This window comes from Meleagris gallopavo, chromosome 5, assembly GCF_000146605.3.
Source record: "Meleagris gallopavo isolate NT-WF06-2002-E0010 breed Aviagen turkey brand Nicholas breeding stock chromosome 5, Turkey_5.1, whole genome shotgun sequence".
NCBI classification, from domain to species: domain Eukaryota; kingdom Metazoa; phylum Chordata; class Aves; order Galliformes; family Phasianidae; genus Meleagris; species Meleagris gallopavo.
This window is the reverse complement of record NC_015015.2, coordinates 15310647-15337860: the sequence shown is the minus strand read 5'-3', so window position 1 is coordinate 15337860 and position 27214 is coordinate 15310647. Positions and strand designations below refer to the sequence as shown.

Here is a 27214-nt window from a genome sequence, read left to right as displayed (position 1 = left end):
CATAATAATTGCAACTTCATTTTTAAAATGTCCATTCTTTGTTAAAGGCAGTCTGTCTCATGTACAGAGTATGTTTTTTTAAAAAAGCCTATGTGTAATGCACAGTCTTTTTTGACAGACATGGGTTTTTAGGTCACAGAACACTGACTGCAAAAAGACTTTTGATAAGTATGCAAATACTTTTGAGCACTGAGCCAGGTATGGTGATTGTCTTAATGGAACTTGTAGGTTTTTTGTAGGTAGCTCTTCAAGTATCAGGAAATTTGGATTGATCTTGTTCCATGAACAAGCTTCTTGTATTGGAGAATTTAGAACTATGTTCATCATTTACAGGTAGACAAGCCTGTAGATGGATCTAGCTGAGGATTCTTGGTGCTAGAAATGTCTTGAAAATAAGAAGGTGCATTCCCCCAAGATGATCTGGGTAGGTGGGACTTGTATAACCACAGTCCTTTTTGTCCTTCTCTTGCCATGAAAACAAACTGTTTTTCATCATGTGTATACAAATTGGCATACAGTGATTTTTCCCCTACCACTAAGATTAGGGGAAATGGTGAATGTTTGTGTCACGTGTATGAAAAGTTAACGTGAGAAGGGATGCTAGAAATGGGCTGTGTCAGCTAGCTGTGTTTCTGACACATGGAAGAGGTGGGGAGACTAAGGAGGGAATGTTACAGCCACTGCTGAAACAGCAGGGTGGCTGCTGATGATGCAAGTGCTGCACACAAAGGCCCATACAGCTAAGATGTCTAGCAAGAGCTTATGAGTACTTGTAGTAACAAGTGTAACTATTAGCTGGCTCACATCTTACAATGGAGAGTCAACAGGGTAGAAGACAAAGATGAGACAAAAGCAAATAATGTTTTTCACATAACAGATTTAGGGAGCTACAGTGTTCTTAAAAGTTTTTTAGTTTTTTTTTTTAATGTGAAAGTTCTAAATGCAATGGCTTATTGCACAGTACAATCACTGCAAAATACAATGCAGGCAGTTTGATCCTATTGAGAAGTGTTCATGTCAGTCTTAGGGAGACAGGACAGATGATTGCTCTGCCTTGCATAGGGCAAGCTAACCTTCCCTGGTGGGTGTTGTTTCTGTACCTACTTCAAATGCTCAATCATTAGTTTGCACAAAGATTACCATCATTCAGTATTACTCTGCTTTTCACAGTGCACTGGCTTTGTTCAGTAATACTGCCTGACATGATGTGTTAAACGTACTTGCAGAGCTCCCCAGAGTGCGTATGCAGATCTGCTTTTAGCTGCTGCTCCTTGCTGCTTCTTGTTGTCAGTTTGCCTCTGTTCCCCACATTTATATCATCTATTACTCCTCTTTAAAATGAGAAGGTGGAGGCTTGGGAACTCTGGGATAAGACTTGCTGAAAACGAAAAGCCAAACTACTTACATTTGCACTGTATCCACTAGTATTATGTATTTTCTTAAATCCTCTTCCCAGGAAACACTGCCGTTTGGGCTGAGCCATAAAGAAACTGGTAGCCTTGCATGCTCTGCACCTTACTGACCTTTTGATTTCACAAGTTTACAAGGTTATGTTGTCTTTCTTTAGTGAGTGCTGTTCCATAGCAGTAAAGTTAGGTATGGAATTGCTCTATATTGCCTATTGTAGCTGCTGCTTGTTCTCCACAATGTCACATCAGTTCTAGCTTTAATACCTTGTTTACAACAATTCCATGAAATGTTCTTACTGTTGCAGGGCATGGGTGATTGTTTCAATGCTATTCCTTCTCTCCACAGGCAAAAGAAGTCCACAGCTTTTCCCCTGGACTAGGCAGCTACATGTGATTTAACTTGTGTAATCTTACTTGGACTCATCCGTATGGGAAATTTGGCCAGAAATTTCCTGTCACAGAAACAGTGGTGATGCTGGAGAACTGCTTGTAGGTACAGGTATGTCAGCTCTGGAGCAGAATGGGGCCAACTAGACAGTGTTTCTCTGGAAACTGTTTTGACATAACAGGCAAAAGACTCATTGTTTTGGTAGCGAGTTCCAGTCAAGTGTGGAGCTACCCAGTGGGTCCAACAAAACATAGATTTTTCCACTGATGCTTTATGATGCATATCAGAAGTCAATTCTCTTCCATAATTAGATTTATAGTTATTCTGCTCCAATTATTGTGTTGGCTGCAACACTTTACAACAGACTTTTGTTCTCTACCAGTTTACAAACTATAATTGTGTTGAGTAGGATACGATTTTATTCGTAATTTTAGAAATCTTGCATACACAGCATTAGTACAGGACTGCTGGGTAATTCGTGCTCATTGTTATTGCAGTCTCTTGAATAATATTGGATGCTGAGACAGAAAGATGTCTTTCCAGATGCAGAGGCTGAGTCCTTTCCTGTGCAAGAACTCAAGTGCAAAGGCTGCCCAAAATGTTATAGCCCCAAAGATGAGTCACAGCCTATTCAGTCAGTGTCTAGGAGGTGCCAAATTGCTCATGTTTAAGTGGTGAACAACAATTGCCAACTTTGGAATTGACATCAAGCCTTGAGATACAACTTGGGGGTTTTGATCTCATAGCACACATCCTTAGAGGGGAATGTACTATGACTTCAGTCTTAATGGTAAGATGGGGTTTACAATTAATTTTAGAAATCAGACTTAGCCTTTTAACTGCTTAAGTGTTTCAGAAAGTTTTCTTGCAAAATGGCATGGTAAAAAAACTGTAGAGTGTAGCTACTTCAGGTCTGCAATGAAATCCAGAAGCCAAGCGACTCGTATTCCATTTAAATATGAGATTGACTGTAGTTTCTGAGGTTGTGTTAATTGTTCCTGAAAAATCGGTGTTTTTTAAAATTTTATTTTTTTCAACATTAAGTACCTGTTGATACTTGAACATCAGAAGATTTTTATTAAATGTTGGAGTTAACAATTTGTAGGAGCTTATTCTGCATGCTTTCGTTTAAAGGCATTTTGAGGTGAAAAACTACTTTTGTATTTTTCTGTTGAGGAAGGGATATGGATGGGAGCAGAGCCCTTTTTTCCCCTGTCCTCTCTCAGCTTTCTCTTACCTTTCTCATGAAGACTGAGTGTTGTAAAATCAAATGGAAAAATAATCTCAACCCTCCCCGGATTTATGCTGTTCTTATTACCATGTGCATGTGGCACAAGTCCTAGCATAAGGACCTCTCCTATAGGATATAAGTGAATTCTGAGATTATTGCCTATAGTGACTAATGGGAAATAGTGCTAGGTTGGGGAACAGCCTGTGTAATAGGATCAAAATCTTTTCAAACTTATTAAATTTCTAGCAAAAAGCCCCAAACTCTTGGTGTATCTACATTCAGTTTACAGCACAGTATGAGGAATGTCATTTTTGGTGAAACTAACAATGCTTGTGTGTTTCAGCTATTTCAGTGGATGCAAATAGCATCAGGTGTGAACTCTACATAGCATAAGAAGAGCATGCAATAGATTGAAGAAGAATAAAGGAAAGGCTAAGGAGGTGAGCTGTTAAAGTGTTCTGAATACCTTAAAGCATTTCATCTTTCCTTTTATTAAAAAAGGCAGAAAAATCTTAGTTATTCCTTTCGGGGAAAAAAGCCAACATACAGTATTTCCTAGATGTGTAGCTTTTTGTTTTTTTTTTAATTTAAAGCTGTAGTTGGACTTGTGAAGCTCTGACTTAAAGGGTCTAATGAATGAAAACACGACATATTTAGACGTAAACTTACTCCCTGTTAAGAGTCTACAATACTGAGCTTCAGTCAGTTGGAAGGACACAGTTGTAGTGCTTCTCTTAAAAGCTGTAGCAAAGTTTAACTTGTCTGGAAGTCAGTCTTGCATTATTGGTCACTGTCAGAGATTGCATACTGGGATAGATGGACTTTTTTTGGTCTGAGCCAAGAGTGCTTTCTGTCTACAAAACGTGTCACGAATAACAGGGCACACAGGACTTTCGGAAGCCTGCAGAGAGCAAATAATAGTAATTAGTTTGTACTTATATACCACTTTTCACATCTCTGTCAGGCAGAGCATGTGGATACCACATCCATGCCAGCAAAAATCCAGTTAAAAGGGATACTACTTTTGCTAAGGAACATTTTGATCACACAGTGCTCCTTGCTTACTGCTTCTTTGCAAGAGTTTGTGCTGATTCACTGCATGTTCAGCTCATTTCTTTAAGGGATTCCATCCCGTGCAGCTGATAGGCATGTGAGATACAGCTGCTATCCTAGAAATGGTACATCTACAGAGAGAGAGTTATTTATTTCAGTTGCTGGACACCAAACAGCTTGGATCTGGGACTCCAGAGCTAACAGAAAGAATCCTGAAGGGTGCTCTCAGTAAGTGCTAATTTTTGTCCCGCTGATGTGAGCAGTTAAGCATCACCTTAAGGGCTGCTGCCACAGTCGAACTCAGATCTTCAGTCCTGTGCATCCTTGAGACTTCATTTCACTGGTGAGATTGCACGACATTGCCACCTTTTTGCCACCTTGGCTGCTGAATTGAGATTGATCTGTCCTGTTATGTCAGACTGCAAATATCAAGAAAGGAAGGAATCTGAGAGAGGGAAATGGAAGATGAAATTCAATTCTGATGATGTTCTCTTTGCCTTCAGCATGCTGAATATACAGTTATTGGGCCTTCCTCTCAGTTCTCCACTTCAGAATGTGGTGTTACTTTCTGGCAAAAAGCTCACACTGCTCACACACTGTGATGGTGGTTAGTTAGTAATAGGACAAGTGATCCATCTATCCAGCTCTTGGTTTGGCTCAGTCTTGTGAGTATGTGCATAAAGGGTAACCTTTGTATGCATCCCTGGGCTTTCTGGAGACATGCTTACACATGTAGCTTTGGAATTCAGTTTAAGACCCTTCATGATGACAACAATATACTTCAATTTCATTTCTGTGAAACATCCACATTTCTTCTAAATACAACTGAATTCTGAATTTCCTGGTTTTGTCACTTTTGCTCTAAGAGAAAACAGTATCGTCCACATGGTGGTTTAATTCTTAGAGCACCTAGCTGTAGCAAAGTTCAGATTACTGCATTCTGTTTGTGTAAAGTTTTCTTGAATAGGATACTCATACTCTGTTTCTTTCCAAGGTGTTTGCAGAGGAATTCCTATATTCCTAATAGGTTGGACAAATTGCTTTTCTTCCTATTCAAGATTACGAAGAAACCCCAAAGTGAATAAAACTCAAAGCAGTACTGTTTTTTTCTGAATCTTTAAGGAACTTGTCTTTTCACACAGTAGCAACCTTCCATTTTTAAACAAAATGAACATTTTCACAAAGCTGGTTATGCTAAAGCTTCCCTTAAAGTCAGTTCCAGGCATTTTCAGAAATTTGTTTGAGGTATCTCATGTAGTTTGACCGGATAAAATTTAACCCTGATCTAGAGTAGTATCCTCAAAGTTAATTTTAAGGAAGCTAATAAGAAACAGCAAAATAGCTGGCTTCTCTCACCTGCACATCGGTTCAGTATAACAACCATAGCAATATTTTACATTTTACAGTTGCTCTGTAAAATCCTTGTGTCATTTCATTGTTGAGTTTTCCACATGTGTTGCTAGCTAGTCTCCAGCATGGAATTCAGTAACACTCAGCAGAATTTTACTGTGTTAGGTGACACCTTGTTTCTCCCTTGTCTCCACTGAAGACAAGGCATCCGCAGTTGTTCATGTACAGTTCCATCTTAGGTATGTCTTCTTTGGGTAAGGCTATGTGCTGCGGCTTGGGTCAGAACTTGTAAGGATGATCTGCTCACTTTAGCTTGCCTGTCCCTTCAAAAAGCAGAATCTCCCTACAGCAGGGACTGTATTGGATTGAGAATGATGCTGGTGGGTACCGAAAGCCAAAGCTCCTAGCAGAGCTTTGTTCCGAAGATGGCTTTTGGTCCCATTCTATCATTTGGTTTTGCAGACAGATTGGATTTTATCCATCTGACTGCTTCCATTTGCAACACAAGGTGGCACTCGCCTTCCAAGAGAAGGATTTCTCAGCCCTGCAGCCTGGCTCTTTAAAAGCTAGTATGTGTTTGTTACAAGCCGCATGGCCCTTTATTGCTTTCTGCTTTGTGATATCCCAAGAGTGCATCTGAATGACACATGGAGAAGAAAGCAAGCAGACCAGCAGTGAGCTGGAGGCAGGATATGATCCAAGTTACAGAGCAATGCTAGCCAATAGGAATCAGGGAATAACTTGATGCTGAACACAGCTGTGCTCTTGCTAGCTTTAATCCTTTGCATTCCACTATGAGGAGATCCCTCTGTCAGCACTTTCTAGCCTTATCCATGCCTGTTTCTTTGAGTTTCTGCTGTTTCCATTAGTAGAATAACTGCTGGGAGGAGCAAGCAGGCTAAGCAGATAGCATGTACTCCTGCACCTCACATTCAGCTGATAGCTGCTGAGAAGGTTCTTGGTCAAGGGGAGGTACTGGGGAATGGAACTAGGGGGGAAACAGAAGAAAGAAGCAAGCAATATAACATCCTCCTGTTGTTTGCTGAGTCTGTAAGAATCCTTTCTTGGTAAAAATCCAGCATTAACACTTGCCTAAGGAATGCTGCATAGATTCTTGGGGGGGAGAGGCTGTTGGCGGGTCTTGCAGCTCCCAAAATCAAGTGAGAACAAGTTGGCTGCTGCTATCCTGCTGCTGTGTGATACTTTTAAGTCATTATTTGCTCAGACTTTGCAATTCCTTGTTATGTCTTATCAGCAGTAGGAAGAAGATACTGGCTATCTAGTCAACATCTCTCTAAGACTGATCTCTCATGCTTGGTTTACTTGATATTCTTTCCCCACATTGCAAGGTATTTATTATATGACCCAATCTAAAAGATTTGTTTTAATGAAATCTTAGTGGAAACTTTGGAGGAATACAAATTGTGAAGATGTAGATAAATACTGTGTGACCTTCTGCAATCTTGGATCTCAAGGCTTGTTACTGTCACAGAAACTGAAGTCTCAAGATCAAGAGCTGCCAACAACGTGCCAGTAACCTACCATATATCACACTGATCTTTGAAGGAGATCTGAGCTGCTGTGCCAGGCTTATAGATAGAGACACTGGGGCACAGAGGAACGAGCTTTGTTAACGGCACATAGCAGGAGAGTGTCAGATGCTGATCTCATAAATGCTCACTGCTCTTAGTGCAGAGAAAAGTCCTGATACTCACATGTCGTACTCTGTATGGGTTCAAGTGTTGCCTGTCTGAAGAGACAAGAGACCGTGTCAAACCTAAAGGTATGTGGCTGGGTTTAACTGGTAAGGAAATAATCATAGATACTGGAGGGGCACGGACCTTGTAAGCAGAGCGCTTCCACAGCTGACTCTGAGAAATGCCTCTGCCAAGGGAGACAGGAGGCAATATGAGCCCTAACATCAGGTGCCCAGTTTCCAGAATTAACTTTGGTAAAGGTGAGTTTGTGACAAAGACGGGCTATACACTGTGGAGTCCAAGGCACTGGCTGGCATCCTCCTCTGCAGCCCTAGCAGCAAAGTTGGCAGTCTCTGGAGAGAACAATCAGTTTGGTCTCAGCCAGCCATAGCAACTTGTTTCTGTGCCTGGGAATCAGGTCGCTTGCTTGCCTTGGCCAGGAAATGCTGCAATAAACTTTTTTTTTTTATTAGTCTTGAACTTTCCTACCTTGTATTTATTGCTTCTCCTACTCCTGCGTGTCCTTCGTGAGATTTGTCTTACACATCACCAAAGAATTTGAAGTTTGGCTCCTGATCTGTGTTCTGTAGCTTGTCACCAATCTAATAAAACTCTTCAAGACAAGGCCTTGTCCTTACTATGCAAAGTTTTGTATTATTCTGAGTCTTAAATTAGGTAGCATAACTCCTATCATTAGAACAGTAAAATAGTTAAGCAACGCTTCTGTTTTATTGCTTGTAGATGCCATAGAGGGATAGACATTTTCTTTTTCTCTTTTATCTTATGTAAAAGCTTTTCATCTATTCTTCCCCATATTCAAGCCTAATATATTTTCTAAAAAGTGAGTCTTCCACCCCTTTTATGTTGCCATGCAGTTGCTTTCACTAAGAATGTTTCTAGGCAGATTGGATTTTCCAAAAGAAATGGAGTGCCCCTCACAGAACCTGGCTCCTTAGCAGCTGAGAGGCATGGGTGCTGCAGCACTTGAAGTGCAAGATCTTGTAAAAAGGAGTCCTGGCACTGCAAAGCAGCTGTAAAGCAAACAGGGAATGGCTGCAGCTCTTAGGGCCTTTGCTGACTGAATTGTTGCATGGTGTGATGTTACTTAATGATTCTCCTAGGCTATTAAGAATCAGGCAAGGTCTTTTTTTTTTTTTCCCTGCTTGCATCACCAAGATGAAGGCTTCCACAAAGCAGGCACAGACTGTACAGCTGGACAAGGTGAGTGATGGGTCATACTCCACGAATGCAGAAAAGGTTTTGGTTTCTTTCCCAGTTCTGCCACTGATTCTTGCTTACAGGCAAACCTTGTCCCCCATCTCCGCTCTGTGCATTGTTCTTTTCATTTTTAATTGTGTATTCTTAAACTATAAGTTTGCTGTAGAAAAGTTCTTCATGGATTTAGAAGGAAGAGGCATTGGTCTTGCACCAGTGCCACCCAGTATGGTATGTGCTCAAGCCTTGTTAAGCTCAGCAGAACCCCTCTCCTCCTGGTCAGACTAGTGCTGCATTATGTGGTATTTACTGGCTGCTGTAATGCACCATTTTTGAACAGATGGATCTAATCTTAGTGCAAGATCTTCAGAGCTAGATTCAGTGCAAAGATTTTTAACTGATCTTAGGAATCCCAAAAGAGGGAGGGTAGGAAGTGATTAATATTTCTCAGTACAAGAGTATATTTTAAGATTTTTTTTCCTTCTCCTCACTCACAGGCACTGAAATTTATTTCTGTGACTAAAAACGTCAACTCTTTGTAGCACTTGTGACCAACTGATGATCTCTGTCCTCTTCCCAGAAGAGAAGCATTTTTACCCCCAGCATTTACTCTGACAAGCGGTTGCGAGCGCTGCAGTTCTTGGATGCTGGCCTATTGCGCAAATATATGGCCAATCCCACTGGCTGAGATCAGAAGATGCTCTGGGAGGTGCTTGGCAGCAGCACCATTGCAGGGAGAATAGAGCACTGCTGTTGTCTGTGTGTGCGTATGCTGGAGTCCAGAGGGTACAGATTCTCTGGCCGGGACAGCCATGCTCAAAGGAGCAGCACAGGGACCTTGAACCCTCTCTGACCAGAATAACCTGGCAAACACAGGCACAGTCTGCCCTGAGCTCTGTGGGTCTCTTGTCTCCTGGAGCAGTTTGGGTTGTGATTTTTTTTTTTAAATTATATTTTTGGTGCCAGTTTTCCCCAGGAGAGGGAGCAGGCCACGCAAATGATGTCAGGGGGGAATGAATCAGCTTGCTGCAGCTTTAGCTAAAAGGCATTTGTTACGTTGCTGTGAATTCCTTCTTTATTTACTTTCCTCATCTTCAGCTGCTCTTCTTTCACTTTGACTTGTGTTATAGTACTCCTGCTAGCCTTTGGATACTGGTACTCTGTGAAGCATGTGCACAAGCTGCATTCACCTCTTTCCTTTTTAAACTGTTTCTCCAATCACAGCAGGGCCCAAGGGTGCTTCTGAACCACAGCCCATTTCTGTCTCACTGGGCCATAAGTTCAAGCCCACTTTTCTGACTGCTCCACTGGTCTCTAAGTTCAAGTTGTTTCCTTCCTGGTGCAGCTTTCCTATTCCTTTCTGATCTGTGAGTTGGAGAGAGGGAGCTCAGAGGCAACTCCTGCAGTCACTATGGTGATAGTGATCAGACAAAGCAGGATATCAGTTAACTCAGGAATTTGGATTGCTTTGGTGAAAATCTCCTTTTGATACAAGCAGTTAGTAGCTTCCAGAGGCTTGCTGCTTCTTAAATACGTATGTAGAGGATGGCTGTCTACCTAATGGTCAATTATATTTCCAGTAACACACGCATGGAAAACCAGAAGGAAAATTACAAGTTGTGGAGTTCAAAACCACTGCTGCCCAAGTTTCTGTCTTCATGGTATGTGTGGTTTTTTTTGTTGTTGTTGTTGTTATATCAGGAAAAGTTCCAAAAAACGGTTGTCTGGTTACTGCTGAAAGAAGGGTTACTTGCTGACTCTTTCTTTTGTGCTTTCATTCTTTCTTCAAGTAATAACCAACAGAGGATATAACAGAGCAAACCTTGTGATAATTAAGCATCTGCTGCATTATATCTCAGAACATCTGATACAAAAAGATCTACTGACACATGCTGAGATTCTTAGTGCTGCTGTAAGCTGAACTGTTCTGGGAAGTTTTCCAGGGAACAATGGGCAGAATTGTCAAGGACAAGACAAGGAGGACGGTGTGAGGTATCTGCTCTAAAAGCAGACCTGGGAAGCTGATGGGGCCTGGAGGCTGTCTGAGCATTGGCTGGCCTTCACAATCTTGTTAATTTTTATCCAAATGTGCCAGCAGAAAGATTTATGAGTTGGGTTTTTGTGTATGGGTGTGGATGACCCTGAAAATGGGGGAAAAACCTGGGCAATGGATTTTGCAGCAAAGACAAAGTTATGTAGCTATTAGGGGAGCAAGATCTGCAGTTGTGTGCTTGGAGCTGGTCAGCTCAGGTAAGAGAATACCCTGGGATATAAGCAGTTGTTTAAGAGCGTAGCTGTGGCAATTACATCTCTGCTGTGTTACATCTCTCAACGTTTGATACAAGGACATCTACAGATACATGCTGTGATTTTTAATGCAACTGTCAGCTGAACCACTCTGGGAAATTTTCCAGGAGTGGAAATTTCCCACTCAGGGAACACTTCCAGTGAGCCAAACTGTGAAAGGTAGGATACGGAGAACAGTGCAAGTTATCAGGGCTAACAGCAGTGCCAGAGGATTACTCTGCTAAAGACGGAAGTTAAACATGAGTGTGTAGTTTCTTTCAGGTCAGTATGAGTAGGCATGACCAAGTGCTTGCAAAAAGTCTTCTGAGCAGCCTGAGTACAGTAAGTACTCCAGTTTAAAAATCTCTAGGTCCATGCTTAAGTCCTCTTTTCTGTAGAAGAGTGAAGCAGGATGTCAGTTACAAAGTTATGTATGTCTGTTCCTAGGGTAAAGTCGTATATTGCCCTGAGCAGCGTTGCAGTTCACAAGGCAGTAGTTACAGTATGATGGTTTACTTCTCCAGTGTTGCTCTGTCTTGTCAGTGAATGTTATCTGGGCCTGTCATGTCATCTAATTCATATTGATTTTGGAGCTTGGTGGTGATGCTACCCTGTGGTGAGGGTAAACAGTTCACATTGCTGCCAAAGTTCACAATAGCAGGTCTGAGTTGTCATCTCTGCTTCCAGTTTGCGTTGACAAAATGGTATTGAAAAGGGAGGTGAATGAGGCAGTGCAACTCCTGTTGATGTGTCCATTCAAAGGGCAACATGTGAGTCAGCTGAGTGTGAGTAAATTCTCATTTATGAGGGTCTGACCTTAGACTCTGGACTTCCTTGGCCTTGAAAAATCCCTGCAGGGCTATGAAATTACATGTTCACTGAAACAACGACTTGAACTTTGCTATAAGCACCTTGTCTGCTTCAGCTTCAGCACAGTGAAGTGCTCTGAGATAACTGCACGTGCCACCTCAGTTTAGAGGAATCCAATTTGCCATCTCACCATCAACCTGTTGGCAAGTACCATCCCAGGGTCAGTGCTCTCACAGCACTTATCTCCAGGACTTTCTGTTCAGATGACATCTCTGGGCAAGGAATTCCTGCTTCCTGTTACGGCTGGGTGTGCAGCAGGTTTTGTTTGTTGACATTGGCAATCTAAGGCTTCATCTTAGTGCCTTGCTAGCTCTATTACGTGGATGTTTCATTTAGTAGTTTCTGCTTTATGTCTCAAGTTTTCAAGTTCTTTTCAGATGGCCTTCCCACCAGCAGACACCATGCTGCCTGAAGATTAAAGTACTGTGGCACTTAGTGATAGTTGTGCTCAGTAGGTTTTTCAGGATTTCAATTTCATTGCTTTTAACAAGAGTCTGTTGGGGGTTTATTTTAACAAGGAAAGAAAGCTACCAAACAGGATAAGATGTTGAAGTTTTGGATGAGGCCTCAGATGGGGTCTGGCAGCAGTGGACTTTTAGTTCTGCTTGGAAACAAATCTATGTACAGAAAATGTTTCTATTCAAAGTGTTGTGATCCTCTTCTTTTGTAAAGGAGCCTGATTTAAAGCATCGCAAAAGTGCTATTAGGATCGAAGGGATGTTTGGTTAGATAGCCCTTCTCTACTAACTATCAGTTCTGCAGGGCTGTAGTTGACAAGTTTTCAGTTCCACTTGGAATAGAGAAAGCAACCCTCTTCCACAGAGCCCACAGGTGGCATTTTTCAGTAATGCCAGCTGGTATAAATGCTGCCACATAAACCAATGGCCGATTTGTCCCTGACCTCCACAGCAGCAGCTCTAGGCCTACATTGCACGCTCCATCAAACCATTCCCTCAGGCTCTGTAAGTCCTGTGCTGCTGTCCTCCTTTTGGGGCACCAAGAGAAAACACTCTGACACCCCTGCTCTGAGAGCAGAACGTGCACCCAGAGTAGCATGGGATGGTGCTCTAAGCTGCTAAATTCACTGTGCAGGAATAAAGCTGAACATTTCCTTGAGAATTTTCAATGACTGTTGAAATTCACTGTTGGTGAATGAGCATCGCTTGTCCTCTTTGATACTTGCAGAAGTACTCATTGCTACTCTCAGAGTTGTGAATAATTGAGTTTTTGTGACCTGTTGATGAGAGATAGAAACGTGGCAGCTGACACCATAAGCTTTATTTGTTTCTGGTCGGAATTACTGTGTGTCCTGGTTGAACGTAGCCTCTCGCTGAACCCTTTCTGCTCTGTTTCTCATTTGCTGCAATGATCAGCAACCTTTTCACTATGAGCTGAGGAACTATATAAGAGTTACACTCCTTCACGCAGAGCAGGAGTGCAACTTCTTTTGAGACAGAGCAAAAACATTGGTCCTAGAGCCAGGTTTGAAGGCTTTGTTCCCTGCAGCTTCTAGCAATTTATTTCAGAGGCTCCAAAAATAGATTGACTGGATGAATCAGCAAGTGAAACAACAAAGAGGATGTGCAGCACTCCCATGAAAGATGGCAACGAGAGGAGTGGGAGATGCAAAGAAATGCACAAGAACAAAGCAAAATGACCTTAGCAGGAGAGGAGAGAGAGGCCCTGATGGCCCGGGAGGTGGAAATGCAGTAGATCCTGGCAATGGAGAAAGGAGACCTTGAAACGATTGAAAGATTGAACTGTACTGAGGAGGAGGGCGACTTCTGGGATTTCCAGGCAACTGTGCAGCCATATTTTTGTGCAGCGAGTCACAGAAACGCATGCACTGTGTGGTGGAAAGCAGAAATCCAAGAATTAAATGAGTTTTCTGTTTCCTCTCCCTATTTTATGAAAGGTTTGCCTTATCTCTAAAGTTGACTTCTCTAAAAGCTACTTCTTAAGAAGGAGTGGTCAGTTTTGTAGTTCCTCAGAGTGTGGACTTCGATTAAGCATGTCAATATAATGCCTTTGTTAGAAGAAGTGTTGTGCAAAAATAGACATCTGAGTTCTTTTAGCTGGTAGAGCAGTACTGCCTTAAAGGACATTCCCCTCTACAAACCAAGGCATGTCAGATTTACCCTTTCTGTGCAGCCTTGTGTCATTATCCAAGCAAGTGATATTTCTCATCGACTGAAATTCTAGGCACTGGTGGACCAGACCTGCCATTGAGTGAAATCAGTTCTTCCACTCACTTAGCAGAGTTAAATGTCCCCATGCTTTTGAGTCAGTAAAGCCTCCCCTAATTTGTGTTGGTTTTGTTCTGCTTTAGGCCTAGAGATGGCATGGTTCAGGTGGCTTTCTTCCCTATTTCTCTAAGTTTACTCCAGTGAAAGGGAAGGACAAGCCCAACTTGCCTTGCTTTATAAAGAGGAATCTTTTGTAATCCAGGAAGGGCCATGTTTCTGGTCAGATTCTGAGCCTTGGAAAGGAGAAGTCTATAAGCAACACAAGTGAACTTAGAGACAGGATAGGGGAGTCTATTGGCTGGTGTGTATCCAGAGTTTTACACTGCCAAATTGGCAACTGGCTCTGTGTGTGCCTCCTCCTCAAATTGACACATCTGCACTTCGTGTCAGATTTAATGCCAGCTATGGTAATTCACAACTTTCACTTCTAGAAGTGAAGTTTCTCATCTAATTATAAATGGGCAGAAGGCTTTTCTTGCCAGTTGCGTTACCTGTCCAGAAGTGATAAGAATTAATTGGATGGGTGGAGATGTTTCATCCTCAGAGGAGTTTGGGAATCTAGCGAGGGAGTATTTTCTGATAAAATGTGCATCTTGAGGATGTGGCAGAAAAAAGGACTCTATACCATATCTCCCTGTTTCCAAGCAACTTTTTTTTTTTCCTGGTTGTTGGAAGTGGTTAAACAGATGAACTGCAGGACTCAGTGCTGTGGAACAGACCATCGTCTAAAAGCAGCCTGCCTCCCAAAGCCATATCTGGACCCAGACCTGGTTTGGAATAGCACCAGTATGTTGCTGATGTGTGGGATTTCCATTTCCTGTGACAGCTTTTCCTCAGAAAGGAAAGCTGAGATTAAGACTGGAGTGGAGGAGATTTCACTTTGTGTGGAACCTCTGAGGAGAAGACGGGGGCCACTGTTACTGTCTCAGGGAGGCAGTGGGCAGGGAAACTATTGATATGAGAACCGCAGATGTTTCCTAGAGAGGGATCTCTTGAGTACCTGCTGACTGAAACATTCCAGGCATTCCTGCACCATGCTGCTAAGCTCACTGTATGAGCAGTGGCTCTTGTTCAGTCATCTATGTGTTCTTAATGCTGGCCAGTTCACCAATCCATTGCTCTGATTAGCAAATTTATTACGTGGGCTAGCACTGCAAGCCATGCGTTTGCAGGTGTGATGGCAAGAGGAGTTGGATGTGATTTCAGTTTGTTGCTGTCATGAACAAATCTGCCAGATTTCTTTTGGTCTCAGGTTTCCTGGGTTCCTTGTGCATGCTCCAAAAACTGTAGCTCCCCATGGTCCTCCCCCCTCTCATAGCTGCTGTGTCAAGCTGCATTTGTTCTTACTGTAAGAGGCAAAGATTCACACCACCTTGGGGCCGATAATTTTGCAAATCATCTACTTAATAATCCTGAGTAAGATAACATTAAATACTAAAAGCACTAAGAAATCCTTCCCCCTTCTCTCACCCTCCCCACCAAGTACTGAATCTTGTCCAGAGCTGCACAAACAGGATTCTGAGATAAAGACCTTGGGTAAGAATTACTAAAACAAACAGAGCATGGAGTGGTTTCTTGAGGGACTGGCCTTCTCAAGGCCAAAGGGTGGGTGTGGAAGAACACACCTTACTGAAAAGAAAGCTGACTACATGAAAAAATACAATACAGGATAAATAGAGCCTTGCCCAAGAAGCCTGTAATATTTTAATTAATTTGATGTAACACAGGAGGATAATCATACAAGTATACTTCTGTGGAAAGTGTCTTCAGTAAGTTTTCAATAATTAGTAGCATGAAAACCTCTAGATACAGAGGGATTCTGCAACTGAGTTACTCAGAGTTAAGCAGCTGTGGTAAGGAAACCACATGTTCCAAACAGCATTTCTTTCTTCCTTTAAAAGTGCTTTAAGACAATTTACGGTTCATCTGCAAACTGCCTGGCATTAAACACAGAGAGAAGAGCAGAAATCCCCCGAGGTACCTCTTCCCTTCTGTAGCCCTTCTCTAGCTGTACAGTCCCCAGGGACACATTAGTTCGGTCACCCTGTGGTGCTTGTCTATTGATGACTGGCTCTGTGTCAAGTTTTTTGGTTATTGTTTTGTTGTTGGTTTGTTTACTATTTTTGTCACATGGCTGAAATCTACGTTAGGACATTATCTCCTATCAATGTTGGCTGCATTCTGATTTAAAGGAAATCTCTGATTTTGATAGCCTGTGAATAAAACCTAAGGGAAATGTGTATATGGAACATGTTGGACTATGTGGCTGTAGTCTTAGGCCACTAACACCTCAAAACCTCTTTCTTTTGCAGATTTTTCTCCTGGAAGTGCATGTAGTCTATAGAGTCAGTCAGTGATGAGGGGTGATGGCTGCATCCCCTTGACTTAAAGCTTGTTTAACTTTCCTGCTGTGGAGCTGTTGTTAGTCTGCAGATAAGGTAAGTGTTATCGTTTTAACACAGTCTAAAAGAAAAAGGAGAGATCTGTCAGATTCTATGCTGTGTTACTCTGCCTGGTGGCAGGGTTGTCCTTCACAGTGATCCCTTGAATGTGGTAATAATAATAATAATAGTAGAGCTTTATTTTGTTTCAGCCAAGAGCAACAGTCAAGCTGAAAATATCAGCCTTTCTGCTTTTGCACACACGTGCTCAGTCTTTGTGCACTGATACTTCTCAAGTTCTTTCTTCAGACAACGAGGGAACACAGAGACCTTTGTCCTTCCCCATACAACCAAGACATCATCTTCATTTTAAGTATCTACAAAATCAATGTGTATATCTAAGTTGCCTCATCCAGCTTCCTTTAATAACCAAACAAAAGAAATCGGCACTTGTTTGAAGAATTTTCAGGGATCAGTGAACCTTGCCCTTAATACTGTTGACTACACAGTCTGAACTGAGCTGAGATACGAATGTCTGTGGTGAAATCCCACCCTGGGTGTAATAAAGTCTCCTCAGGTTTGTGCAAAATCTTGGGACTGAAGTTGTTTTTCCACTATGAGAGGGTGATAAGGAGCATAGGAAGACTCTGAATGAGCAATCTTTTGTGAACAAGAAAGTCCTGTTAAGGTTACAACTCTACAGAGGTTACACTGAGATGGATGACTTTTGAATGGAGGAAAATGTGTTAGAAACCCCTGCTGATTTCAGTGGGAGGGGAAGGGGAAAAGGAGAACACTACAGGCATTGTCATTCATTTCCAAGGATAGCTTCCTGGAGAGTGTAGCCTTAGGACACTGGTGGACAGACCCTGTAGTGCTTGCCAGTAGGTGAAAATGATGAAAATGGGTTTTTCCAGGAGGGCAGCTGATAGTTGAGTAGCACTTCTATTTCTGTTTTTGAGGTCATTCTGGTTGTTTTGAAGTCATTCTGGGAGGGAGCTGGGGTTCTTTTTGTGGCGGCCAGCTGGGTTTGAACTTTAACTGATTGGTGTCTTTCAGGTGCATCAGGCCATGCAGCCATAAGAAATGCTTCTGAGCAGCAGTGAGGGCAGCGTCACTCAGGCCATGCCGACAGGGCAGTTGTACTAGCTCCAGGATGGCCTGACCCAGGCTGGGGCTTTCACTATTAGACCTTTGCCTCTGATTTCCTTACCAAGATGACTGGGGCTCTGCCAGGCAGTGATAGCTGCAGGCAGGTGTGGGAACGCTAGTATCCTGTAAAGACAAATAAAGACTCAAGCCAAGTGGGCTAAGAGCAGGAAGGAAATGGTCTGACTCAGTGTTCTGTCAGTATGGTGCGTGTCACTCTGTTAGTCCATGATCCCACATACTCCATCAGTTTTGTAAGCACATTCCCTGTCCTTGTAGCAAAACCTTTTTAGCCATGATCTTGGCAGACTCAAATGGAGGAAGCTTCTTGTGAGGGCTGAAATGGGACCATTTCATCTGTGTCCCAGAAGATGCCCTAGAAGTATCCAGTAGCTGCTGGCTTGGAGAAACACTGATCTTAAAAACCCTTCCAAAACAACATGGAGAAAAAAATCTGTCATTATTGCTTTGTTTTTTGTTTTTTTGTTTTTTTTTGAGATCTCTATAAGACAACCCCCTGAAGACCTCAAAGCAATACTTCTCTAATAGATATTATGCTTGGAGTCAAAACAAAGATGATTTTTTCTCTGTTAGCGTGAATGTCTGTAATTAAAGTTTTTTGATTACATGGTTGATGAGCTAGAACTATTTCTCTCAGCAGAGCCACTTGTCCATCTCAAACATGCCTAGAATGTACAGGTATTAACTTGCATATGTCCTTGCACACAAGGTCTCTTCTTCAGGGAGAAAATATTATAACTGTTGTGACAGCAGTACAGAATTTCTCCCTTTCCCTGAACTCAGCACAAGGGAGGTGCTGAGAAGGAATTGCACAATCACTGCCCAGCCTTTGCTTACAGTACTTTCCCTGCTTCAGCATTGCACTGAGAACTGCAAAGGGGCTGAGGAGATTATTTTCAGAGCAGGAAAGGCGCACACTTGGTACAGAGTGGTGCTTCTTGAGTTTAGTTCCTAAATTGGTCATTTGAGCATATATCAGGTGCAGCTGTCATGTTGCTGGGTAGCTTGTAGAGCTGAGATCACTGACATGCCACAGGATGAGAGGCCCTGTATGCTGATGGATGCTTGATGCTCTTCCTGTTGGGTAGGCTGACCAGGCCTACATCAAAGCCTGCAAAGAAGCTGGGGCAGATCTGTGTCTAGCCAAATCCTACCCCAAAAAGGAAGCTCATTTTGAAGAGAGCTGGCAAACTGGATTCCTGTGGCAGATAAGGCAGCTTCTACGGGGCAAAACAGAACATGGCTAGTGACCAGCTGGGAGCCAAGAGATATTTGTTTCTGCTGCTAGCAGAAACAATCTAGCAGCTAGATTGCAGTGGCAGAAAGCTCCATAACACTAACTAGCCTGTCAAACAGCAGAGAGAAGGATTTCTTACTCAATTCAGAGCAATACGCTAGCTGACTACAGATGCAAGGAAAGGGTTTAAAATTGCACAATGTGCTGAAGAATGATATAAGTGGGGATTTTTTCTGACAGTTATTGGCAATTAGGAAGAACTGGGAAATAACTGTATTCCCTCTGTCCTTCATTCATCAGGTATAGAGAGAATTTATGTAAGAAACAGCCTCAACCACAGCCAGTACAGCAGGCCAAAATGATTCTGTTGTCACGCATGGCTTGTGTGTGTGGCAGGTGGAGCATGCATGGAGACTGTTCAAAGAACAGCGGCTTTCTGCATTGTGAAATGCATTTCAGAGTAAAAGTGTCACCTGAACTATATTGTCTTGGGCTAATTACTCTGAATTCAATGACCAGTTGGTATTATGTAACAGCAACAATTAAGGCCAACATGCCTGAGCAAGTGATCTCCTTGGAGGGTATTTATTTCCAATTTTTTATGACTTATCTAGTGTCTCAGGTGGTGATCCACTTACTTGTACTGGTTGGAATGGAGCATACGTGCTCTTCTCTCTAGATTGTTGACTTTGGGCTCACTGAGATGTAGGAGTCCAGAAGATCTGAGAAATCCACTTTGATTTAGGTATATAACTGAAATGCAGCCAGAAGGGTGTCTGTATTCTGCCTGTTCCAAAGAACAATTGGGATCTGGGGCTAAATGAAGGAGATGCGTGTACTGCAACAGAAGGGCAGGTTGCCAGTGGGGATGTGGCTCACAGTACTTTGTGTTAGTATAAAAACAAGTGAGATGGGGCACTCCTTTTCCCTCGTGCCTTACTCTCTCTAATTGGAGGTTCCTTCTATTTCCCAAAGTGTATAAGAGAGTTTTTAATTTTATCGCAAGTTTCTTTCACCTCAAATTCCTTGCTCTGTTTTTTCTTGTTGTTGTTGTTCAGCAGTTTTTACAGCATCAGTACGGTAGAAAAGGCTGTCCCCCTCTGCTTTCTATGCACCATAAAAATAACTCATCTGTCACTCCCCTATTCCTAGAAGTTGCACTGCATGTCTGCAGTGTAAATTATGAAATAACTTTGCGTGATACCTTTTGATTTTTAGAGCATCAAAAACAGTCTCAAAAGTGAAGGAAAAATACTCTGTTCCCCTGGATTCAAACTGATGTGAGCACTTTGATGTGAATCTCACATGGGCATGGAGGGAGTGGTTCTCTCTGAAGTAGTTCAGTCTGCACCTGTAACCTCTTAAACTGCAGTCATATCTCTCCTGTGAACCAATATTTGCTTAAGACTCAGGCATGATTTATATGGGAGTCTTGGTGTTGCAACAACTGCTCTGTTACTCAATAGGATTCCCAGACAACTGGTTAATACATAACAAGGCAGCTCTGTAAATTCAGTTGGTACAAATTCTCATCAGAGTGGAAAAGAGAAATTCTTGACATCATATCATATTTAACTAATAAAACTATCAAATACCTGTAATGAACTACAACACACTCCAGTTAAACTGGCAGAGGGTTTGTTCTGTTTTTTGTTGGGGGGGAAGGTGTTGTGTTAATTATTTAATGGCAGTTTCCTAATTGTCATGTGTAATTGTGTTATTGTCCTGGGTCAAAATGTAAACAGAGTAGGATTAAATGAGTTAACTATAAAATGCCACAGCTAAAGGCTCTATAGCATGCAATGTGATTCCAGTAACAATTAGCAGTGAGGTTAGTTCTGAGTCCAGGTGTAGGTGTGTCCTGCTTCACTGTGGTGATGCATGCGGTTACCCCTACCTACCTCATGTTCTCAGTGATGGGTTCTGAATGAAGCCCATTTGTCCGGTGTGCAGTTTCACATAAAAGTCTGCTCCCCTTATTTTATGTCAATATGTCAATTAAAAAGATTGAAAAATCTGAAGACTGTACAATAAGCAGATGTTGATAGTCAAAGACTAGGACAGAGAACTGACTTTACAAATGCCTTCTGATCTTGGAGGTTTAGAGGGATGTATTTGCTCTGTAAGTGGAAAAGATGAGTTAAAACTCTTCAAACAGCCTAGAAAATCCTCAGCATCTGCGTAAAACAGAGACCTACTGTTCTGTAGGTTTGAGGCTGGAACACCTGCGAGCCAGTCAGCTGCTCTCTCACTGAGAACACAACCTGAAATGTTTTAATGCCTCTGCACTGCTACTCCAGTATTTACTCTCTCTGCTCTTCAGCACGTGTATGCTGAAGTCCAGTGATCACTTGGTTGGCAGGCAATAATCATGCTGTTGCATGTTTGGAAACATTTTCTGACTTAATGACCTTTTGTTAACCTCAGGCTGCTCGTTGTTATCACCAGGGAGGAATAAATGTGTCTGTGTGACAGGGATTGCTAAAGCTATATTGCCTGGATTGTATGTCTTGCCTGTGGCTTTGCCAGGGGAGACCCTTACTGCTGGATTGGTTCCCAGGAGATGCAGACGCCTTGATCTCCTGTCTTCTTAACCAGCCGTGGCCACTGTGGATAAAAAAGCTCTGACAGCCCCCTGGAAATAGCCAGCTAGAAACCATGCTTTGGTTTAAGTGATAAACTGTGCAAGGGTGCTGTAAAAACTATGCCATTACATCTACTTAAACAGTGCCCAAGTCAAAACCGTAGTGTCCAGGATCTATATCTGGAACCCACCCATTTTAAAACCTAACACTGGAAAAAACTGCAGCATGCTTGAATAACCAGCAGTACTGGAACTGCAAGTTCTGTCACAAATCAGTTATTTCAGCTTGGTGTTAGTCCATTGCTATGCATACCTAGCATAGCAATTTGTTGCATAATGAGCAAAAGAGAAGGAAAAAATGACCATTTTGAAATCTAAGTCATTTTTGGATTAGTTTGTGACCTACCTCGTGGTTTGGGCCAAAAATAGACTTTGAAATTTCATAGGAACACATGCAGCTTTTATTTTCCTGAGCTGGCTGCTGTTCATGAATACAACACTGTGCTGATGTGTGTTCTTGGATCTTTTTGTATGGCATCTAAATATAGTGCATTTACTATCATGTTAATGGCAGCGACAGGAACATGAGAAGGAAGTCCTTTAATTGGCTTTGCACTTGCTCTGTCTGTGGATGTGTTCAGTGAATGCTCAGGTTCCTCATGGCCTGAGTAGCTAACACATGCAGTGACAGTGCCCAATGCACTGCTACAGTGCATTGCTGTCTTTGTCCTTTGTTATACTCTACAGTCTTTTGCCAGAGACCACTATTGCATGCACAGTGCTTAATTCTATGTTGTTTTTCTTTTCTCCCCAGCTACCACATCGTATCTGCCTCATGCTGATCCACTTGCTGTCAGGAGAACAAGTCCTATCTTGGGCAGCCCTTGTGCCTACGTTGGGCAGACTCCCGTGCCTCTGCATGCTGCACGCCCCTCCTGCAGCCTATGGGAGATTGAGAGAGAGCTAATTCCATGCAGGTAGGAACCAGCTGCTGCAGCGTTTTCTTTTTTAAGTGTAGGCCTGAAGCTGTGGCTGTACATAGTGCCTTGCACAACCAGAAGATTTAAAGCTGTTTTTTGATTTTAAAGAAATAAGAAAACACTCGGTTAATTCCTACTGTATTCTTGAAACCTTTGGGGTCCTGAGAAACTTCCTCAGCTGGGTTTCTTCAGTGAGATGAAATTGGTGTGGAGTAATTAAGTAACCTCTATTATAGTAAAGGTTTGGTCAGTGTGACTCCAGGAAAAGTCATTTTCTGGAACCTGAGCCAGGTAATGTTATCTTTTCACATTGCCTGGAGTACCTGGCACTGTAGAAGCTCTAGGTCTTTGTGGTTATCTTAGACCAACACAGCAAATGAATGAACATGTTATCTTCTTGGGAAGGCTGCTTTCTGGTGTAACACTTCCCTTACGTTAGTGAGATATGTATATGCTGAGACAATTCCTAGAGTAAATCTTAATCTTTAGCCCCTTGGGTGCTCCGTCAGATGTACTTCAGGTCCAAAGTTGAGCCTCAGGTTTGGCTTGTGTTTTGAGCTGGAAATTAAACAAATACAGAAGGAAAATGAAGCAACCTCTCCATGGATCACCTCAAATTTAGTCCCAAAATTCTCTCTCTTAGAGTCAAAGCATAGATGTCATACCAAATTCTCTGGGTGAAATACTCTGCTCTGCCTGAGCTACTCAGTCTGTTTTGGCATGTAGTATCATTGCTGATGACATGAACCTGAAGGAATGCTATGCTGCAGGAGCTCCTTACTGTCACTGAGAAGAGGAAGATGGGACAGCAGTGTAGCCTCTTCTGCAGTTGCGTCTTGCCTAGGTGACTTACACATCTTCAGACCCTCACAAAACTCTGGCTTTCAGAGTGCTGCATTTGGCTGCCGATGCAAGGAGTAAGAAACAGCAGCCTTACTATTTGTTTAAAATTCAGCAAGGGGCTTACCAGACATTGAAGCAAGGAATTGAGAAGTGAAAGCAGGCTCGGTGCCAAGTGCAGCTTGGACACAGAACTAGACTGAGAGCGCTTTGCTAAGGCAAAAGAGAGCTACTGTGTGGAGGTGAGCCGAGAGGCTGAGGGACACAGAGACAGCCCTGAACTCTCACCCACTCTTGCAATGACTGCACAGCTCCTGTCCCAAAGCCTCCAGCCTCAGCCCAGTTTCAGAAATGGAATTCACAATCTCAACAGCAACCTGTTCCTGGTACGTAAAGAATGCTTATCAACAACTGCTAAGACGTCTGCAAGCTTTTCAGCTGATATCTGCATCCTTCTGCACAAGTGTCTGTCATTCTCTTCATGTTCTGTGGCAGATCTGGGCTTAGCTGGCATTTGATCTTGCCAGTAAAATCTCACACTTCTTAGTATAATAATGAGAAAGACTTGGGAAAGAAAATTAAGTGTTTATGAGTCAGAATTCTAGACTTAGCTCTTTTGTGAGCAATAAGCAATTTCTGCTGCACTAATGCAACTGGAGTGAATAAAATCGTGCGTCAATCCAACTGCAGTTCTCTTTGCTGCAGATCTACAAGTATTAAAGAAAAGAAGGGGAAAAAAACCATCAACTCTACAGAGCTTTAGTAGATCATACAAATTAATAAAAACAAATGTTTCAACTTATGCTGTCAAAGAAAAAAAAAGACTTCTGCCCTCTCCTGATTGAGTATTTGCTTGACTGCATCCATAACCAGTGAAGAGTAGATATTTCCATCCAGACTTGTTGAAGAAGTGCTTCTGTTGCTGCAAAGGACATAGTGGATGCACTGATCACTACGTTCTGTTAAGCCACTGGGGAATAACCTGTGTGGTCACAGTATGAGAACGGAGGGAAAAGTAAGTTACAGAGGAAGGTGTGACACTTCTGAGATGGGTAACTCTCTATCTCCATGCTGATAGCCAAGGTCATGCAAACTCTTAAGCCTCTGCTCACCCCAGGGAATCTTAGTTCAGAACATTCCTTATTTACAGGATAATTAGTCACTCGGTGTTTTGTCTGTGCCCTCACTCTTCTTATCTCACCATTACTTCCTCTGCTTTAAAGCTCATGTATCCAGGGGATGCGGGCAGCTGAAGAAATATTCTTTTAATGAGTCTCATTTATTAGGTGCTACTGTTGATGAAACTATTAGATGGAATCAAAAATAGAACATAGATATGGAACCTATGTTTGCTGTCTACAAAAAAAAAAGTGTGCTAATGCAGCTGGGTTGCTATGGTACAAAAGCTGACATCAGGAACATGAAGATGCGTTTGCCTTTTCCCAATACTTAAGATGGCAGGCTGATTGACTAATCCAGTGGGTAGGATATTGCACTGTTACTTAACAAGGTGCTTCTGGTGCACAAGAAATAGAAACGGGGATCAGCTGCTGCTGAGAACGTAATCAAGTTTCTCAAGTTTGATTCCAGTGTTCATAACTGTCCAGTTTGGGAGTGTTTGTACTTAATTCCTTTCCTTGAATATTTTTCTTCTGATGCCTTTTTTAGTATATTCTGATCTTAACAGAAGCCTCAGTTTTGTTCAGGTTGACTACATGCATTATTTAAGCATAGTAGATTCTTAGGAGCAGAAGAAAAACCACGTATACAAGTAGCAGGAAAAGGTTTATTTTATTTTGTTCCATCTGAATGTGGATGTAAAACTTGTGAAAATTATTACTTAGTAGCTCTAGAATGGGAACCTTCCTCTGTTTATCCACTGAAAATCTGAAGTGTGGAGAACAGCAGTATCTGTTTATCATACATTGATTCTCCTATGTGCTTTAAGCCAAACCAGGAGATTTTGGCTAGGAGCAGAAAGCTATTTACTTTGAGAGGGAGGGATTTCACACTTAGTGAAACCCAGTGCCAGTGTTTCTATGTACTGCACTCAGTTTTGCACCATGCCTTCAGACCATTTGTCTTTGGCACTGCTGCTTAGGTTTTGAATAAGACCAAGCTCACGCTACTGCTGTCACAAGGCTTCCTGCACTCAAACCAGGAACTCTGGCAACATGAAAGAATCTTCACCCACAACTTAAGCTTGAAAATCATCTTGCCAGTAATGAATTCCTTCCTTAACCAACACTTACTTTCTGGGAATAGTGAAACAAGTGCTTTGGCCGAGTAACGTGTTGCTGTGACTTTAGATGAACTAGGTCTGCAAGCCCTCAATATGACTCACCTTCATTTCTATCACGTGTTCCTCTGCTGCTTTGTTCTCTGCCTTTATCACATTGTACACATTTGTGGCTACCCAGAAGATGGATGGTGTTTGTTGTAAAACATTTTGAACGTTTTTCAAGTGAGTTACGCCCTTTCTGTAAACTCAATAATAAATTACAATGAGTTACTAATTACTAATAGTGTTAAAATACTAAATGACGTAACGAGCAAACTGCCTTAGCCATTTCCTGTAGGAAATAAGCATACAGAGTTAATTTGCATCCAGGAACTTATCAAAATAGAAGTCGTTACAGGACTGGAGCTTACGTTAGATTGACATTAAGAAAAGGTGAGCATGTTGGAAGCAAAAAGATATAAAATAAACATTTTTCTATCTGCTTCTGAGGCTTGTAATTAACTGTGTAAATTAAAGCAGAGCTCGTGTCTTGGTAGGAAGTGTCAGTGAGGTGGCCAATATCAACAAGCTAGAGGGGACAGGATTCTCTCTGTCCCAGCATCTGACTTTTCTGCCGTTCACACCGGGAGCAATCTAGAAGATTACAAATAACTTCTATGGGTTTGGGAGCTTTGTTTTCTAATTAATGTCCCATAACTCATGCTGTGAGTGTGTCGCGTGAAGGTCAAGCACTTGGAAATAGGAAGACCGGCCGCTGCGGGAGGTAAAATTAGTTCTGGTGTTTTCACTGCTACTGCCCGCGTGCGGAGACCGCCCCGGTGAGCTGCAGATGGAACCTCAGCAACGGCATCGGCTGCTCCAGCAGGGATCTGCGGAGGGAAGGTTTGCCCACAGCTCCGGCCGGCCGCTTCCAGCATCCCAATCCGCGCTCTGACCCGCGGATTTTACGTTCTAAACGAAAAGCTGAGGCGCAGAGGGGGACAGAAGGCATCGGTCTGTCCGCCGTTCCGCAGCCGCGTTCCTAACCCCTAACCGCTCCCGGGTTCTGCCGCCGCGGTCGCTTCAGCGGTGCCGAGGCCGCCGTGCGAGCACGAAGCTCCACAACCAATAGTGCAGCTTCTCGGTAACCCCCGGGCTCTTCGGGGGCTTTCCAGCGCGGTTACCCACCGGCCTTTTCCCACCGCTCCGCCTCAGCGGCTGGCGGGGCAGCGGCGCGGGGGCGGACGCCGCTGCCTTCCTGCCGTTCGCCTTCACTCCCGGCGCGGTGCGCTTTCTCCCGAGCCGAGCTTCACGCGGCCGTGAATCAGCCCCGGCACGCGGTGGCTGACTCAGCCGGCCGGCAGCTCGCCGTAAAAAGCAGACCGTTGAACAAACGCTCTCGGTAACCGTAATCGTACGGCGCAGACGGAAAGTCACGCACCGGGCCACTCGGTCCGCCGGTAGCGCTCACCTGCTCGGACCTCTGCAGCCCCCCGCCTACGTCCCGTTACGAAGTCCTCGGGAGGCACCGAGTCCCGGGCCGCTAAGGGAAGAGGGGAGGTGGGCGGGGTCACCTTGCGCTGACCCCCCCCACCGAGCTGCGCGCGCCGGTTACTAGGGCGACAGAGGAGCGGCCAATCGGCGCGCCCCGCGCCCTCCCTTTCTTTCTCCCGGGTGAGCGAGCGCCAATCAGCGGGCGTTCCGGAAGCCGGCAGAAGGCGCGCGCCCGTTCTGTGGCCCTGTTCCCCGGCCTCGCTCTAGGCAGGAGCTGAGACCCGAGAGCCAATCGGAGCGGGGGGAAAAAGCGTGAGGTGAGCGAGCCCGCGTGCCGCTCTGCCTATAAAATGGGGGCCGAGCGGGGGCGCGCGGCTCATTCGCAGTTGGCGGCGGCGGCGGAAGGTTGGCGCGAAGAGAGATAGAGGCAGTGTGAAAGCCGCCGCGCGCGTCCGCCCCAACGTCCCTTCCCTGCCGTCGCCGCCCCCTCCCACCATGAAGACCAAGTTCTGTAACGGCGAGGCCGACCCCTCTCCTCTCGGGCTCCTCCTGGGCTGCGGTC

At 43.4% G+C, this 27214-nt stretch overlaps 1 protein-coding gene and 1 long non-coding RNA gene across 2 annotated transcripts in view; both read left to right on the top strand.

Annotated features, from left to right (window-relative positions):
* The first annotated feature begins 438 nt into the window (after nucleotides 1-438).
* On the top strand, nucleotides 439-25621 carry LOC104911049. Its single transcript, XR_004159852.1, has 3 exons — nucleotides 439-3468; nucleotides 16058-16183; nucleotides 21932-25621. It is a non-coding gene; the product is annotated as an uncharacterized LOC104911049 (long non-coding RNA).
* A 602-nt stretch (nucleotides 25622-26223) lies between these two features.
* Nucleotides 26224-27214, top strand: part of CHKA (choline kinase alpha) — a 21467-nt gene continuing 20476 nt past the window's right edge. Inside the window, exon 1 of the mRNA XM_019616074.2 lies at nucleotides 26224-26302. The gene's annotated coding sequence lies outside the window, so the exon portion shown is untranslated. The remainder of the gene's footprint in view (nucleotides 26303-27214) is intronic.